The sequence below is a fragment of the Carassius carassius genome, unplaced genomic scaffold (genome assembly GCF_963082965.1).
Source record: "Carassius carassius unplaced genomic scaffold, fCarCar2.1 SCAFFOLD_57, whole genome shotgun sequence".
NCBI classification, from domain to species: domain Eukaryota; kingdom Metazoa; phylum Chordata; class Actinopteri; order Cypriniformes; family Cyprinidae; genus Carassius; species Carassius carassius.
The window spans coordinates 986,557-1,000,142 of NW_026775196.1; the positions used below are offsets into that span (position 1 = coordinate 986,557).

The 13,586-nt window shown below is 41.7% G+C and overlaps 27 non-coding genes across 27 annotated transcripts; all 27 read left to right on the plus strand.

Annotated features, from left to right (window-relative positions):
- Positions 1 to 42: 42 nt before the first annotated feature.
- On the plus strand, positions 43 to 161 carry LOC132137560 (5S ribosomal RNA). Its single transcript, XR_009431887.1, has one exon. It is a non-coding gene; the product is annotated as a 5S ribosomal RNA (ribosomal RNA).
- A 556-nt stretch (positions 162 to 717) lies between these two features.
- LOC132137983 (5S ribosomal RNA) lies at positions 718 to 836 on the plus strand. The gene has a single exon (XR_009432298.1). It is a non-coding gene; the product is annotated as a 5S ribosomal RNA (ribosomal RNA).
- Positions 837 to 920: 84 nt separating this feature from the next.
- On the plus strand, positions 921 to 1,039 carry LOC132137749 (5S ribosomal RNA). The gene has a single exon (XR_009432072.1). It is a non-coding gene; the product is annotated as a 5S ribosomal RNA (ribosomal RNA).
- A 558-nt stretch (positions 1,040 to 1,597) lies between these two features.
- Positions 1,598 to 1,716, plus strand: LOC132137561 (5S ribosomal RNA). The gene has a single exon (XR_009431888.1). It is a non-coding gene; the product is annotated as a 5S ribosomal RNA (ribosomal RNA).
- A 557-nt stretch (positions 1,717 to 2,273) lies between these two features.
- On the plus strand, positions 2,274 to 2,392 carry LOC132137984 (5S ribosomal RNA). The gene has a single exon (XR_009432299.1). It is a non-coding gene; the product is annotated as a 5S ribosomal RNA (ribosomal RNA).
- Positions 2,393 to 2,476: 84 nt separating this feature from the next.
- On the plus strand, positions 2,477 to 2,595 carry LOC132138231 (5S ribosomal RNA). The gene has a single exon (XR_009432535.1). It is a non-coding gene; the product is annotated as a 5S ribosomal RNA (ribosomal RNA).
- Positions 2,596 to 3,163: 568 nt separating this feature from the next.
- Positions 3,164 to 3,282, plus strand: LOC132137562 (5S ribosomal RNA). Its single transcript, XR_009431889.1, has one exon. It is a non-coding gene; the product is annotated as a 5S ribosomal RNA (ribosomal RNA).
- Positions 3,283 to 3,848: 566 nt separating this feature from the next.
- On the plus strand, positions 3,849 to 3,967 carry LOC132137563 (5S ribosomal RNA). Its single transcript, XR_009431890.1, has one exon. It is a non-coding gene; the product is annotated as a 5S ribosomal RNA (ribosomal RNA).
- An 84-nt stretch (positions 3,968 to 4,051) lies between these two features.
- LOC132138232 (5S ribosomal RNA) lies at positions 4,052 to 4,170 on the plus strand. Its single transcript, XR_009432536.1, has one exon. It is a non-coding gene; the product is annotated as a 5S ribosomal RNA (ribosomal RNA).
- Positions 4,171 to 4,727: 557 nt separating this feature from the next.
- Positions 4,728 to 4,846, plus strand: LOC132137782 (5S ribosomal RNA). The gene has a single exon (XR_009432104.1). It is a non-coding gene; the product is annotated as a 5S ribosomal RNA (ribosomal RNA).
- An 84-nt stretch (positions 4,847 to 4,930) lies between these two features.
- Positions 4,931 to 5,049, plus strand: LOC132138234 (5S ribosomal RNA). Its single transcript, XR_009432537.1, has one exon. It is a non-coding gene; the product is annotated as a 5S ribosomal RNA (ribosomal RNA).
- A 559-nt stretch (positions 5,050 to 5,608) lies between these two features.
- On the plus strand, positions 5,609 to 5,727 carry LOC132137565 (5S ribosomal RNA). The gene has a single exon (XR_009431892.1). It is a non-coding gene; the product is annotated as a 5S ribosomal RNA (ribosomal RNA).
- Positions 5,728 to 5,811: 84 nt separating this feature from the next.
- Positions 5,812 to 5,930, plus strand: LOC132138235 (5S ribosomal RNA). The gene has a single exon (XR_009432538.1). It is a non-coding gene; the product is annotated as a 5S ribosomal RNA (ribosomal RNA).
- Positions 5,931 to 6,488: 558 nt separating this feature from the next.
- LOC132137566 (5S ribosomal RNA) lies at positions 6,489 to 6,607 on the plus strand. Its single transcript, XR_009431893.1, has one exon. It is a non-coding gene; the product is annotated as a 5S ribosomal RNA (ribosomal RNA).
- A 557-nt stretch (positions 6,608 to 7,164) lies between these two features.
- LOC132137985 (5S ribosomal RNA) lies at positions 7,165 to 7,283 on the plus strand. Its single transcript, XR_009432300.1, has one exon. It is a non-coding gene; the product is annotated as a 5S ribosomal RNA (ribosomal RNA).
- Positions 7,284 to 7,367: 84 nt separating this feature from the next.
- On the plus strand, positions 7,368 to 7,486 carry LOC132137751 (5S ribosomal RNA). The gene has a single exon (XR_009432074.1). It is a non-coding gene; the product is annotated as a 5S ribosomal RNA (ribosomal RNA).
- A 558-nt stretch (positions 7,487 to 8,044) lies between these two features.
- LOC132137567 (5S ribosomal RNA) lies at positions 8,045 to 8,163 on the plus strand. The gene has a single exon (XR_009431894.1). It is a non-coding gene; the product is annotated as a 5S ribosomal RNA (ribosomal RNA).
- A 558-nt stretch (positions 8,164 to 8,721) lies between these two features.
- Positions 8,722 to 8,840, plus strand: LOC132137986 (5S ribosomal RNA). The gene has a single exon (XR_009432301.1). It is a non-coding gene; the product is annotated as a 5S ribosomal RNA (ribosomal RNA).
- An 84-nt stretch (positions 8,841 to 8,924) lies between these two features.
- LOC132138236 (5S ribosomal RNA) lies at positions 8,925 to 9,043 on the plus strand. The gene has a single exon (XR_009432539.1). It is a non-coding gene; the product is annotated as a 5S ribosomal RNA (ribosomal RNA).
- Positions 9,044 to 9,613: 570 nt separating this feature from the next.
- LOC132137568 (5S ribosomal RNA) lies at positions 9,614 to 9,732 on the plus strand. The gene has a single exon (XR_009431895.1). It is a non-coding gene; the product is annotated as a 5S ribosomal RNA (ribosomal RNA).
- Positions 9,733 to 10,298: 566 nt separating this feature from the next.
- On the plus strand, positions 10,299 to 10,417 carry LOC132137569 (5S ribosomal RNA). Its single transcript, XR_009431896.1, has one exon. It is a non-coding gene; the product is annotated as a 5S ribosomal RNA (ribosomal RNA).
- An 84-nt stretch (positions 10,418 to 10,501) lies between these two features.
- Positions 10,502 to 10,620, plus strand: LOC132138238 (5S ribosomal RNA). The gene has a single exon (XR_009432541.1). It is a non-coding gene; the product is annotated as a 5S ribosomal RNA (ribosomal RNA).
- Positions 10,621 to 11,177: 557 nt separating this feature from the next.
- Positions 11,178 to 11,296, plus strand: LOC132137783 (5S ribosomal RNA). Its single transcript, XR_009432105.1, has one exon. It is a non-coding gene; the product is annotated as a 5S ribosomal RNA (ribosomal RNA).
- Positions 11,297 to 11,380: 84 nt separating this feature from the next.
- LOC132138239 (5S ribosomal RNA) lies at positions 11,381 to 11,499 on the plus strand. Its single transcript, XR_009432542.1, has one exon. It is a non-coding gene; the product is annotated as a 5S ribosomal RNA (ribosomal RNA).
- Positions 11,500 to 12,058: 559 nt separating this feature from the next.
- LOC132137570 (5S ribosomal RNA) lies at positions 12,059 to 12,177 on the plus strand. Its single transcript, XR_009431897.1, has one exon. It is a non-coding gene; the product is annotated as a 5S ribosomal RNA (ribosomal RNA).
- A 556-nt stretch (positions 12,178 to 12,733) lies between these two features.
- LOC132137987 (5S ribosomal RNA) lies at positions 12,734 to 12,852 on the plus strand. Its single transcript, XR_009432302.1, has one exon. It is a non-coding gene; the product is annotated as a 5S ribosomal RNA (ribosomal RNA).
- An 84-nt stretch (positions 12,853 to 12,936) lies between these two features.
- On the plus strand, positions 12,937 to 13,055 carry LOC132137752 (5S ribosomal RNA). Its single transcript, XR_009432075.1, has one exon. It is a non-coding gene; the product is annotated as a 5S ribosomal RNA (ribosomal RNA).
- Positions 13,056 to 13,586: the final 531 nt, after the last annotated feature.

Below are 13,586 nucleotides of genomic sequence, written 5' to 3' on the forward strand. Positions count from 1 at the left end.
AGTGGCTGATCTTTAATTAGCCCTCTCTTTGCAGCAGCTTTCGCTTACGGCCATACCAACCTGGCTATGCCCGATCTCGTCTGATCTCGGAAGCTAAGCAGGTTTGGGCCTGGTTAGTACTTGGATGGGAGACCGCCTGGGAATACCAGGTGCTGTAAGCTTTTTGGAAAATTTTCATTAGTTATGTAATAATCTTGAAAAAAAAAAAGAGTCAATGCCAGATCTCTGAATCTTAGAATGTTTGGTTCTGGTTATTACTTGGATGGGAGACTGCCTGAGAATAATACCAGGTGCTGTAAGCTTTTGGGTTTTCTTCCCTACTTATATATTGAACTGGAGATTAGAGTGGCTGATCTTTAAATAGCCCTCTCTCTGCAGCAGCCTTCGCTTACGGCCATACCTGGCTATGCCTGTTTAGTACTTGGATGGGAAACCGCCTGGGAATACCAGGTGCTGAAAGCTTTTTGGAAATTTTTCAAATTTTTTTACTTTTTGGAATTTTTTCACTAATTATATAATAATCGTGCAAAAAAAAAAAAAAAGAGACAATGCCCGATGTCTGAATCTTAGCATGTTTGGTTCTGGTTACTACTTGGATGGGAGACCGCCTGGGATTGCCAGGTGCTGTAAGCTTTAGGGTTTTCGTCCCTATTTATATAATGTACTGGAGATTACAGTGGCTGATCTTTAATTAGCCCTCTCTTTGCAGCAGCTTTCGCTTACGGCCATACCAAACTGGCTATGCCCGATCTCGTCTGATCTCGGAAGCTAAGCAGGTTTGGGCCTGGTTAGTACTTGGATGGGAGACCGCCTGGGAATACCAGGTGCTGTAAGCTTTTGGGTTTTATTCCGAACTTATATAATGAACTGGAGATTAGAGTGTCTGATCTTTAAATAGCCCTCTCTTTGCAGCAGCTTTTGCTTACGGCCATACCAACCTGGCTATGCCCGATCTCGTCTGATCTCGGAAGCTAAGCAGGTTTGGGCTTGGTTAGTACTTGGATGGGAGACCGCCTGGGAATACCAGGTGCTGTAAGCTTTTTGGAAAATTTTCATTAGTTATGTAATAATCTTGAAAAAAAAAAAAAGAGTCAATGCCAGATCTCTGAATCTTAGAATGTTTGGTTCTGGTTATTACTTGGATGGGAGACTGCCTGAGAATAATACCAGGTGCTGTAAGCTTTTGGGTTTTCTTCCCTACTTATATATTGAACTGGAGATTAGAGTGGCTGATCTTTAAATAGCCCTCTCTCTTCAGCAGCCTTCGCTTACGGCCATACCTGGCTATGCCTGTTTAGTACTTGGATGGGAAACCGCCTGGGAATACCAGGTGCTGAAAGCTTTTTGGAAATTTTTCAATTTTTTTTACTTTTTGGAATTTTTTCACTAATTATATAATAATCGTGCAAAAAAAAAAAAAAAGAGTCAATGCCCGATGTCTGAATCTTAGCATGTTTGGTTCTGGTTACTACTTGGATGGGAGACTGCCTGGGATTGCCAGGTGCTGTAAGCTTTAGGGTTTTCGTCCCTATTTATATAATGTACTGGAGATTACAGTGGCTGATCTTTAATTAGCCCTCTCTTTGCAGCAGCTTTCGCTTACGGCCATACCAACCTGGCTATGCCCGATCTCGTCTGATCTCGGAAGCTAAGCAGGTTTGGGCCTGGTTAGTACTTGGATGGGAGACCGCCTGGGAATACCAGGTGCTGTAAGCTTTTTGGAAAATTTTCATTAGTTATGTAATAATCTTGAAAAAAAAAAAGAGTCAATGCCAGATCTCTGAATCTTAGAATGTTTGGTTCTGGTTATTACTTGGATGGGAGACTGCCTGAGAATAATACCAGGTGCTGTAAGCTTTTGGGTTTTCTTCCCTACTTATATATTGAACTGGAGATTAGAGTGGCTGATCTTTAAATAGCCCTCTCTCTGCAGCAGCCTTCGCTTACGGCCATACCTGGCTATGCCTGTTTAGTACTTGGATGGGAAACTGCCTGGGAATACCAGGTGCTGAAAGCTTTTTGGAAATTTTTCAAATTTTTTTACTTTTTGGAATTTTTTCACTAATTATATAATAATCGTGCAAAAAAAAAAAAAAAAGAGACAATGCCCGATGTCTGAATCTTAGCATGTTTGGTTCTGGTTACTACTTGGATGGGAGACCGCCTGGGATTGCCAGGTGCTGTAAGCTTTAGGGTTTTCGTCCCTATTTATATAATGTACTGGAGATTACAGTGGCTGATCTTTAATTAGCCCTCTCTTTGCAGCAGCTTTCGCTTACGGCCATACCAAACTGGCTATGCCCGATCTCGTCTGATCTCGGAAGCTAAGCAGGTTTGGGCCTGGTTAGTACTTGGATGGGAGACCGCCTGGGAATACCAGGTGCTGTAAGCTTTTGGGTTTTATTCCGAACTTATATAATGAACTGGAGATTAGAGTGTCTGATCTTTAAATAGCCCTCTCTTTGCAGCAGCTTTTGCTTACGGCCATACCAACCTGGCTATGCCTGATCTCGTCTGATCTCGGAAGCTAAGCAGGTTTGGGCTTGGTTAGTACTTGGATGGGAGACCGCCTGGGAATACCAGGTGCTGTAAGCTTTTTGGAAAATTTTCATTAGTTATGTAATAATCTTGAAAAAAAAAAAAAAGAGTCAATGCCAGATCTCTGAATCTTAGAATGTTTGGTTCTGGTTATTACTTGGATGGGAGACTGCCTGAGAATAATACCAGGTGCTGTAAGCTTTTGGGTTTTCTTCCCTACTTATATATTGAACTGGAGATTAGAGTGGCTGATCTTTAAATAGCCCTCTCTCTGCAGCAGCCTTCGCTTACGGCCATACCTGGCTATGCCTGGTTAGTACTTGGATGGGAAACCGCCTGGGAATACCAGGTGCTGAAAGCTTTTTGGAAATTTTTCAAATTTTTTTACTTTTTGAAAATTTTTCACTAATTATATAATAATCGTGCAAAAAAAAAAAAAAAAAAAAAAAAAGAGTCAATGCCCGATGTCTGAATCTTAGCATGTTTGGTTCTGGTTACTACTTGGATGGGAGACCGCCTGGGATTGCCAGGTGCTGTAAGCTTTAGGGTTTTCGTTCTATTTATATAATGTACTGGAGATTACAGTGGCTGATCTTTAATTAGCCCTCTCTTTGCAGCAGCTTTCGCTTACGGCCATACCAACCTGGCTATGCCCGATCTCGTCTGATCTCGGAAGCTAAGCAGGTTTGGGCCTGGTTAGTACTTGGATGGGAGACCGCCTGGGAATACCAGGTGCTGTAAGCTTTTTGGAAAATTTTCATTAGTTATGTAATAATCTTGAAAAAAAAAAAAAGAGTCAATGCCAGATCTCTGAATCTTAGAATGTTTGGTTCTGGTTATTACTTGGATGGGAGACTGCCTGAGAATAATACCAGGTGCTGTAAGCTTTTGGGTTTTCTTCCCTACTTATATATTGAACTGGAGATTAGAGTGGCTGATCTTTAAATAGCCCTCTCTCTTCAGCAGCCTTCGCTTACGGCCATACCTGGCTATGCCTGTTTAGTACTTGGATGGGAAACCGCCTGGGAATACCAGGTGCTGAAAGCTTTTTGGAAATTTTTCAAATTTTTTTACTTTTTGGAATTTTTTCACTTATTATATAATAATCGTGCAAAAAAAAAAAAAAAAAAAAAAAGAGTCAATGCCCGATGTCTGAATCTTAGCATGTTTGGTTCTGGTTACTACTTGGATGGGAGACTGCCTGGGATTGCCAGGTGCTGCAAGCTTTAGGGTTTTCGTCCCTATTTATATAATGTACTGGAGATTACAGTGGCTGATCTTTAATTAGCCCTCTCTTTGCAGCAGCTTTCGCTTACGGCCATACCAACCTGGCTATGCCCGATCTCGTCTGATCTCGGAAGCTAAGCAGGTTTGGGCCTGGTTAGTACTTGGATGGGAGACCGCCTGGGAATACCAGGTGCTGTAAGCTTTTGGGTTTTATTCCGAACTTATATAATGAACTGGAGATTAGAGTGTCTGATCTTTAAATAGCCCTCTCTTTGCAGAAGGTTTCGCTTACGGCCATACCAACCTGGCTATGCCTGATCTCGTCTGATCTCGGAAGCTAAGCAGGTTTGGGCTTGGTTAGTACTTGGATGGGAGACCGCCTGGGAATACCAGGTGCTGTAAGCTTTTTGGAAAATTTTCATTAGTTATGTAATAATCTTGAAAAAAAAAAAAAGAGTCAATGCCAGATCTCTGAATCTTAGAATGTTTGGTTCTGGTTATTACTTGGATGGGAGACTGCCTGAGAATAATACCAGGTGCTGTAAGCTTTTGGGTTTTCTTCCCTACTTATATATTGAACTGGAGATTAGAGTGGCTGATCTTTAAATAGCCCTCTCTCTTCAGCAGCCTTCGCTTACGGCCATACCTGGCTATGCCTGTTTAGTACTTGGATGGGAAACCGCCTGGGAATACCAGGTGCTGAAAGCTTTTTGGAAATTTTTCAAATTTTTTTACTTTTTGGAATTTTTTCACTAATTATATAATAATCGTGCAAAAAAAAAAAAAAGAGTCAATGCCCGATGTCTGAATCTTAGCATGTTTGGTTCTGGTTACTACTTGGATGGGAGACTGCCTGGGATTGCCAGGTGCTGTAAGCTTTAGGGTTTTCGTCCCTATTTATATAATGTACTGGAGATTACAGTGGCTGATCTTTAATTAGCCCTCTCTTTGCAGCAGCTTTCGCTTACGGCCATACCAACCTGGCTATGCCCGATCTCGTCTGATCTCGGAAGCTAAGCAGGTTTGGACCTGGTTAGTACTTGGATGGGAGACCGCCTGGGAATACCAGGTGCTGTAAGCTTTTGGGTTTTATTCCGAACTTATATAATGAACTGGAGATTAGAGTGTCTGATCTTTAAATAGCCCTCTCTTTGCAGCAGGTTTCGCTTACGGCCATACCAACCTGGCTATGCCTGATCTCGTCTGATCTCGGAAGCTAAGCAGGTTTGGGCTTGGTTAGTACTTGGATGGGAGACCGCCTGGGAATACCAGGTGCTGTAAGCTTTTTGGAAAATTTTCATTAGTTATGTAATAATCTTGAAAAAAAAAAAAAAAGAGTCAATGCCAGATCTCTGAATCTTAGAATGTTTGGTTCTGGTTATTACTTGGATGGGAGACTGCCTGAGAATAATACCAGGTGCTGTAAGCTTTTGGGTTTTCTTCCCTACTTATATATTGAACTGGAGATTAGAGTGGCTGATCTTTAAATAGCCCTCTCTCTGCAGCAGCCTTCGCTTACGGCCATACCTGGCTATGCCTGTTTAGTACTTGGATGGGAAACCGCCTGGGAATACCAGGTGCTGAAAGCTTTTTGGAAATTTTTCAAATTTTTTTACTTTTTGGAATTTTTTCACTAATTATATAATAATCGTGCAAAAAAAAAAAAAAGAGTCAATGCCCGATGTCTGAATCTTAGCATGTTTGGTTCTGGTTACTACTTGGATGGGAGACTGCCTGGGATTGCCAGGTGCTGTAAGCTTTAGGGTTTTCGTCCCTATTTATATAATGTACTGGAGATTACAGTGGCTGATCTTTAATTAGCCCTCTCTTTGCAGCAGCTTTCGCTTACGGCCATACCAACCTGGCTATGCCCGATCTCGTCTGATCTCGGAAGCTAAGCAGGTTTGGGCCTGGTTAGTACTTGGATGGGAGACCGCCTGGGAATACCAGGTGCTGTAAGCTTTTGGGTTTTATTCCGAACTTATATAATGAACTGGAGATTAGAGTGTCTGATCTTTAAATAGCCCTCTCTTTGCAGCAGGTTTCGCTTACGGCCATACCAACCTGGCTATGCCTGATCTCGTCTGATCTCGGAAGCTAAGCAGGTTTGGGCTTGGTTAGTACTTGGATGGGAGACCGCCTGGGAATACCAGGTGCTGTAAGCTTTTTGGAAAATTTTCATTAGTTATGTAATAATCTTGAAAAAAAAAAAAAGAGTCAATGCCAGATCTCTGAATCTTAGAATGTTTGGTTCTGGTTATTACTTGGATGGGAGACTGCCTGAGAATAATACCAGGTGCTGTAAGCTTTTGGGTTTTCTTCCCTACTTATATATTGAACTGGAGATTAGAGTGGCTGATCTTTAAATAGCCCTCTCTCTTCAGCAGCCTTCGCTTACGGCCATACCTGGCTATGCCTGTTTAGTACTTGGATGGGAAACCGCCTGGGAATACCAGGTGCTGAAAGCTTTTTGGAAATTTTTCAAATTTTTTTACTTTTTGGAATTTTTTCACTAATTATATAATAATCGTGCAAAAAAAAAAAAAAAGAGTCAATGCCCGATGTCTGAATCTTAGCATGTTTGGTTCTGGTTACTACTTGGATGGGAGACTGCCTGGGATTGCCAGGTGCTGTAAGCTTTAGGGTTTTCGTCCCTATTTATATAATGTACTGGAGATTACAGTGGCTGATCTTTAATTAGCCCTCTCTTTGCAGCAGCTTTCGCTTACGGCCATACCAACCTGGCTATGCCCGATCTCGTCTGATCTCGGAAGCTAAGCAGGTTTGGGCCTGGTTAGTACTTGGATGGGAGACCGCCTGGGAATACCAGGTGCTGTAAGCTTTTTGGAAAATTTTCATTAGTTATGTAATAATCTTGAAAAAAAAAAAGAGTCAATGCCAGATCTCTGAATCTTAGAATGTTTGGTTCTGGTTATTACTTGGATGGGAGACTGCCTGAGAATAATACCAGGTGCTGTAAGCTTTTGGGTTTTCTTCCCTACTTATATATTGAACTGGAGATTAGAGTGGCTGATCTTTAAATAGCCCTCTCTCTGCAGCAGCCTTCGCTTACGGCCATACCTGGCTATGCCTGTTTAGTACTTGGATGGGAAACCGCCTGGGAATACCAGGTGCTGAAAGCTTTTTGGAAATTTTTCAAATTTTTTTACTTTTTGGAATTTTTTCACTAATTATATAATAATCGTGCAAAAAAAAAAAAAATAGAGACAATGCCCGATGTCTGAATCTTAGCATGATTGGTTCTGGTTACTACTTGGATGGGAGACCGCCTGGGATTGCCAGGTGCTGTAAGCTTTAGGGTTTTCGTCCCTATTTATATAATGTCCTGGAGATTACAGTGGCTGATCTTTAATTAGCCCTCTCTTTGCAGCAGCTTTCGCTTACGGCCATACCAAACTGGCTATGCCCGATCTCGTCTGATCTCGGAAGCTAAGCAGGTTTGGGCCTGGTTAGTACTTGGATGGGAGACCGCCTGGGAATACCAGGTGCTGTAAGCTTTTGGGTTTTATTCCGAACTTATATAATGAACTGGAGATTAGAGTGTCTGATCTTTAAATAGCCCTCTCTTTGCAGCAGCTTTTGCTTACGGCCATACCAACCTGGCTATGCCCGATCTCGTCTGATCTCGGAAGCTAAGCAGGTTTGGGCTTGGTTAGTACTTGGATGGGAGACCGCCTGGGAATACCAGGTGCTGTAAGCTTTTTGGAAAATTTTCATTAGTTATGTAATAATCTTGAAAAAAAAAAAAAGAGTCAATGCCAGATCTCTGAATCTTAGAATGTTTGGTTCTGGTTATTACTTGGATGGGAGACTGCCTGAGAATAATACCAGGTGCTGTAAGCTTTTGGGTTTTCTTCCCTACTTATATATTGAACTGGAGATTAGAGTGGCTGATCTTTAAATAGCCCTCTCTCTTCAGCAGCCTTCGCTTACGGCCATACCTGGCTATGCCTGTTTAGTACTTGGATGGGAAACCGCCTGGGAATACCAGGTGCTGAAAGCTTTTTGGAAATTTTTCAATTTTTTTTACTTTTTGGAATTTTTTCACTAATTATATAATAATCGTGCAAAAAAAAAAAAAAAGAGTCAATGCCCGATGTCTGAATCTTAGCATGTTTGGTTCTGGTTACTACTTGGATGGGAGACTGCCTGGGATTGCCAGGTGCTGTAAGCTTTAGGGTTTTCGTCCCTATTTATATAATGTACTGGAGATTACAGTGGCTGATCTTTAATTAGCCCTCTCTTTGCAGCAGCTTTCGCTTACGGCCATACCAACCTGGCTATGCCCGATCTCGTCTGATCTCGGAAGCTAAGCAGGTTTGGGCCTGGTTAGTACTTGGATGGGAGACCGCCTGGGAATACCAGGTGCTGTAAGCTTTTTGGAAAATTTTCATTAGTTATGTAATAATCTTGAAAAAAAAAAAGAGTCAATGCCAGATCTCTGAATCTTAGAATGTTTGGTTCTGGTTATTACTTGGATGGGAGACTGCCTGAGAATAATACCAGGTGCTGTAAGCTTTTGGGTTTTCTTCCCTACTTATATATTGAACTGGAGATTAGAGTGGCTGATCTTTAAATAGCCCTCTCTCTGCAGCAGCCTTCGCTTACGGCCATACCTGGCTATGCCTGTTTAGTACTTGGATGGGAAACCGCCTGGGAATACCAGGTGCTGAAAGCTTTTTGGAAATTTTTCAAATTTTTTTACTTTTTGGAATTTTTTCACTAATTATATAATAATCGTGCAAAAAAAAAAAAAAAAAGAGACAATGCCCGATGTCTGAATCTTAGCATGTTTGGTTCTGGTTACTACTTGGATGGGAGACCGCCTGGGATTGCCAGGTGCTGTAAGCTTTAGGGTTTTCGTCCCTATTTATATAATGTACTGGAGATTACAGTGGCTGATCTTTAATTAGCCCTCTCTTTGCAGCAGCTTTCGCTTACGGCCATACCAAACTGGCTATGCCCGATCTCGTCTGATCTCGGAAGCTAAGCAGGTTTGGGCCTGGTTAGTACTTGGATGGGAGACCGCCTGGGAATACCAGGTGCTGTAAGCTTTTGGGTTTTATTCCGAACTTATATAATGAACTGGAGATTAGAGTGTCTGATCTTTAAATAGCCCTCTCTTTGCAGCAGCTTTTGCTTACGGCCATACCAACCTGGCTATGCCTGATCTCGTCTGATCTCGGAAGCTAAGCAGGTTTGGGCTTGGTTAGTACTTGGATGGGAGACCGCCTGGGAATACCAGGTGCTGTAAGCTTTTTGGAAAATTTTCATTAGTTATGTAATAATCTTGAAAAAAAAAAAAAAGAGTCAATGCCAGATCTCTGAATCTTAGAATGTTTGGTTCTGGTTATTACTTGGATGGGAGACTGCCTGAGAATAATACCAGGTGCTGTAAGCTTTTGGGTTTTCTTCCCTACTTATATATTGAACTGGAGATTAGAGTGGCTGATCTTTAAATAGCCCTCTCTCTGCAGCAGCCTTCGCTTATGGCCATACCTGGCTATGCCTGGTTAGTACTTGGATGGGAAACCGCCTGGGAATACCAGGTGCTGAAAGCTTTTTGGAAATTTTTCAAATTTTTTTACTTTTTGGAAATTTTTCACTAATTATATAATAATCGTGCAAAAAAAAAAAAAAAAAAAAAAAAAAGAGTCAATGCCCGATGTCTGAATCTTAGCATGTTTGGTTCTGGTTACTACTTGGATGGGAGACCGCCTGGGATTGCCAGGTGCTGTAAGCTTTAGGGTTTTCGTCCCTATTTATATAATGTACTGGAGATTACAGTGGCTGATCTTTAATTAGCCCTCTCTTTGCAGCAGCTTTCGCTTACGGCCATACCAACCTGGCTATGCCCGATCTCGTCTGATCTCGGAAGCTAAGCAGGTTTGGGCCTGGTTAGTACTTGGATGGGAGACCGCCTGGGAATACCAGGTGCTGTAAGCTTTTTGGAAAATTTTCATTAGTTATGTAATAATCTTGAAAAAAAAAAAAAGAGTCAATGCCAGATCTCTGAATCTTAGAATGTTTGGTTCTGGTTATTACTTGGATGGGAGACTGCCTGAGAATAATACCAGGTGCTGTAAGCTTTTGGGTTTTCTTCCCTACTTATATATTGAACTGGAGATTAGAGTGGCTGATCTTTAAATAGCCCTCTCTCTTCAGCAGCCTTCGCTTACGGCCATACCTGGCTATGCCTGTTTAGTACTTGGATGGGAAACCGCCTGGGAATACCAGGTGCTGAAAGCTTTTTGGAAATTTTTCAAATTTTTTTACTTTTTGGAATTTTTTCACTTATTATATAATAATCGTGCAAAAAAAAAAAAAAAAAAAAAAAGAGTCAATGCCCGATGTCTGAATCTTAGCATGTTTGGTTCTGGTTACTACTTGGATGGGAGACTGCCTGGGATTGCCAGGTGCTGCAAGCTTTAGGGTTTTCGTCCCTATTTATATAATGTACTGGAGATTACAGTGGCTGATCTTTAATTAGCCCTCTCTTTGCAGCAGCTTTCGCTTACGGCCATACCAACCTGGCTATGCCCGATCTCGTCTGATCTCGGAAGCTAAGCAGGTTTGGGCCTGGTTAGTACTTGGATGGGAGACCGCCTGGGAATACCAGGTGCTGTAAGCTTTTGGGTTTTATTCCGAACTTATATAATGAACTGGAGATTAGAGTGTCTGATCTTTAAATAGCCCTCTCTTTGCAGAAGGTTTCGCTTACGGCCATACCAACCTGGCTATGCCTGATCTCGTCTGATCTCGGAAGCTAAGCAGGTTTGGGCTTGGTTAGTACTTGGATGGGAGACCGCCTGGGAATACCAGGTGCTGTAAGCTTTTTGGAAAATTTTCATTAGTTATGTAATAATCTTGAAAAAAAAAAAAAGAGTCAATGCCAGATCTCTGAATCTTAGAATGTTTGGTTCTGGTTATTACTTGGATGGGAGACTGCCTGAGAATAATACCAGGTGCTGTAAGCTTTTGGGTTTTCTTCCCTACTTATATATTGAACTGGAGATTAGAGTGGCTGATCTTTAAATAGCCCTCTCTCTTCAGCAGCCTTCGCTTACGGCCATACCTGGCTATGCCTGTTTAGTACTTGGATGGGAAACCGCCTGGGAATACCAGGTGCTGAAAGCTTTTTGGAAATTTTTCAAATTTTTTTACTTTTTGGAATTTTTTCACTAATTATATAATAATCGTGCAAAAAAAAAAAAAAGAGTCAATGCCCGATGTCTGAATCTTAGCATGTTTGGTTCTGGTTACTACTTGGATGGGAGACTGCCTGGGATTGCCAGGTGCTGTAAGCTTTAGGGTTTTCGTCCCTATTTATATAATGTACTGGAAATTACAGTGGCTGATCTTTAATTAGCCCTCTCTTTGCAGCAGCTTTCGCTTACGGCCATACCAACCTGGCTATGCCCGATCTCGTCTGATCTCGGAAGCTAAGCAGGTTTGGACCTGGTTAGTACTTGGATGGGAGACCGCCTGGGAATACCAGGTGCTGTAAGCTTTTGGGTTTTATTCCGAACTTATATAATGAACTGGAGATTAGAGTGTCTGATCTTTAAATAGCCCTCTCTTTGCAGCAGGTTTCGCTTACGGCCATACCAACCTGGCTATGCCTGATCTCGTCTGATCTCGGAAGCTAAGCAGGTTTGGGCTTGGTTAGTACTTGGATGGGAGACCGCCTGGGAATACCAGGTGCTGTAAGCTTTTTGGAAAATTTTCATTAGTTATGTAATAATCTTGAAAAAAAAAAAAAAAGAGTCAATGCCAGATCTCTGAATCTTAGAATGTTTGGTTCTGGTTATTACTTGGATGGGAGACTGCCTGAGAATAATACCAGGTGCTGTAAGCTTTTGGGTTTTCTTCCCTACTTATATATTGAACTGGAGATTAGAGTGGCTGATCTTTAAATAGCCCTCTCTCTGCAGCAGCCTTCGCTTACGGCCATACCTGGCTATGCCTGTTTAGTACTTGGATGGGAAACCGCCTGGGAATACCAGGTGCTGAAAGCTTTTTGGAAATTTTTCAAATTTTTTTACTTTTTGGAATTTTTTCACTAATTATATAATAATCGTGCAAAAAAAAAAAAAAGAGTCAATGCCCGATGTCTGAATCTTAGCATGTTTGGTTCTGGTTACTACTTGGATGGGAGACTGCCTGGGATTGCCAGGTGCTGTAAGCTTTAGGGTTTTCGTCCCTATTTATATAATGTACTGGAGATTACAGTGGCTGATCTTTAATTAGCCCTCTCTTTGCAGCAGCTTTCGCTTACGGCCATACCAACCTGGCTATGCCCGATCTCGTCTGATCTCGGAAGCTAAGCAGGTTTGGGCCTGGTTAGTACTTGGATGGGAGACCGCCTGGGAATACCAGGTGCTGTAAGCTTTTTGGAAAATTTTCATTAGTTATGTAATAATCTTGAAAAAAAAAAAGAGTCAATGCCAGATCTCTGAATCTTAGAATGTTTGGTTCTGGTTATTACTTGGATGGGAGACTGCCTGAGAATAATACCAGGTGCTGTAAGCTTTTGGGTTTTCTTCCCTACTTATATATTGAACTGGAGATTAGAGTGGCTGATCTTTAAATAGCCCTCTCTCTGCAGCAGCCTTCGCTTACGGCCATACCTGGCTATGCCTGTTTAGTACTTGGATGGGAAACCGCCTGGGAATACCAGGTGCTGAAAGCTTTTTGGAAATTTTTCAAATTTTTTTACTTTTTGGAATTTTTTCACTAATTATATAATAATCGTGCAAAAAAAAAAAAAAAGAGACAATGCCCGATGTCTGAATCTTAGCATGATTGGTTCTGGTTACTACTTGGATGGGAGACCGCCTGGGATTGCCAGGTGCTGTAAGCTTTAGGGTTTTCGTCCCTATTTATATAATGTACTGGAGATTACAGTGGCTGATCTTTAATTAGCCCTCTCTTTGCAGCAGCTTTCGCTTACGGCCATACCAAACTGGCTATGCCCGATCTCGTCTGATCTCGGAAGCTAAGCAGGTTTGGGCCTGGTTAGTACTTGGATGGGAGACCGCCTGGGAATACCAGGTGCTGTAAGCTTTTGGGTTTTATTCCGAACTTATATAATGAACTGGAGATTAGAGTGTCTGATCTTTAAATAGCCCTCTCTTTGCAGCAGCTTTTGCTTACGGCCATACCAACCTGGCTATGCCCGATCTCGTCTGATCTCGGAAGCTAAGCAGGTTTGGGCTTGGTTAGTACTTGGATGGGAGACCGCCTGGGAATACCAGGTGCTGTAAGCTTTTTGGAAAATTTTCATTAGTTATGTAATAATCTTGAAAAAAAAAAAAAGAGTCAATGCCAGATCTCTGAATCTTAGAATGTTTGGTTCTGGTTATTACTTGGATGGGAGACTGCCTGAGAATAATACCAGGTGCTGTAAGCTTTTGGGTTTTCTTCCCTACTTATATATTGAACTGGAGATTAGAGTGGCTGATCTTTAAATAGCCCTCTCTCTTCAGCAGCCTTCGCTTACGGCCATACCTGGCTATGCCTGTTTAGTACTTGGATGGGAAACCGCCTGGGAATACCAGGTGCTGAAAGCTTTTTGGAAATTTTTCAAATTTTTTTACTTTTTGGAATTTTTTCACTAATTATATAATAATCGTGCAAAAAAAAAAAAAAAGAGTCAATGCCCGATGTCTGAATCTTAGCATGTTTGGTTCTGGTTACTACTTGGATGGGAGACTGCCTGGGATTGCCAGGTGCTGTAAGCTTTAGGGTTTTCGTCCCTATTTATATAATGTACTGGAGATTACAGTGGCTGATCTTTA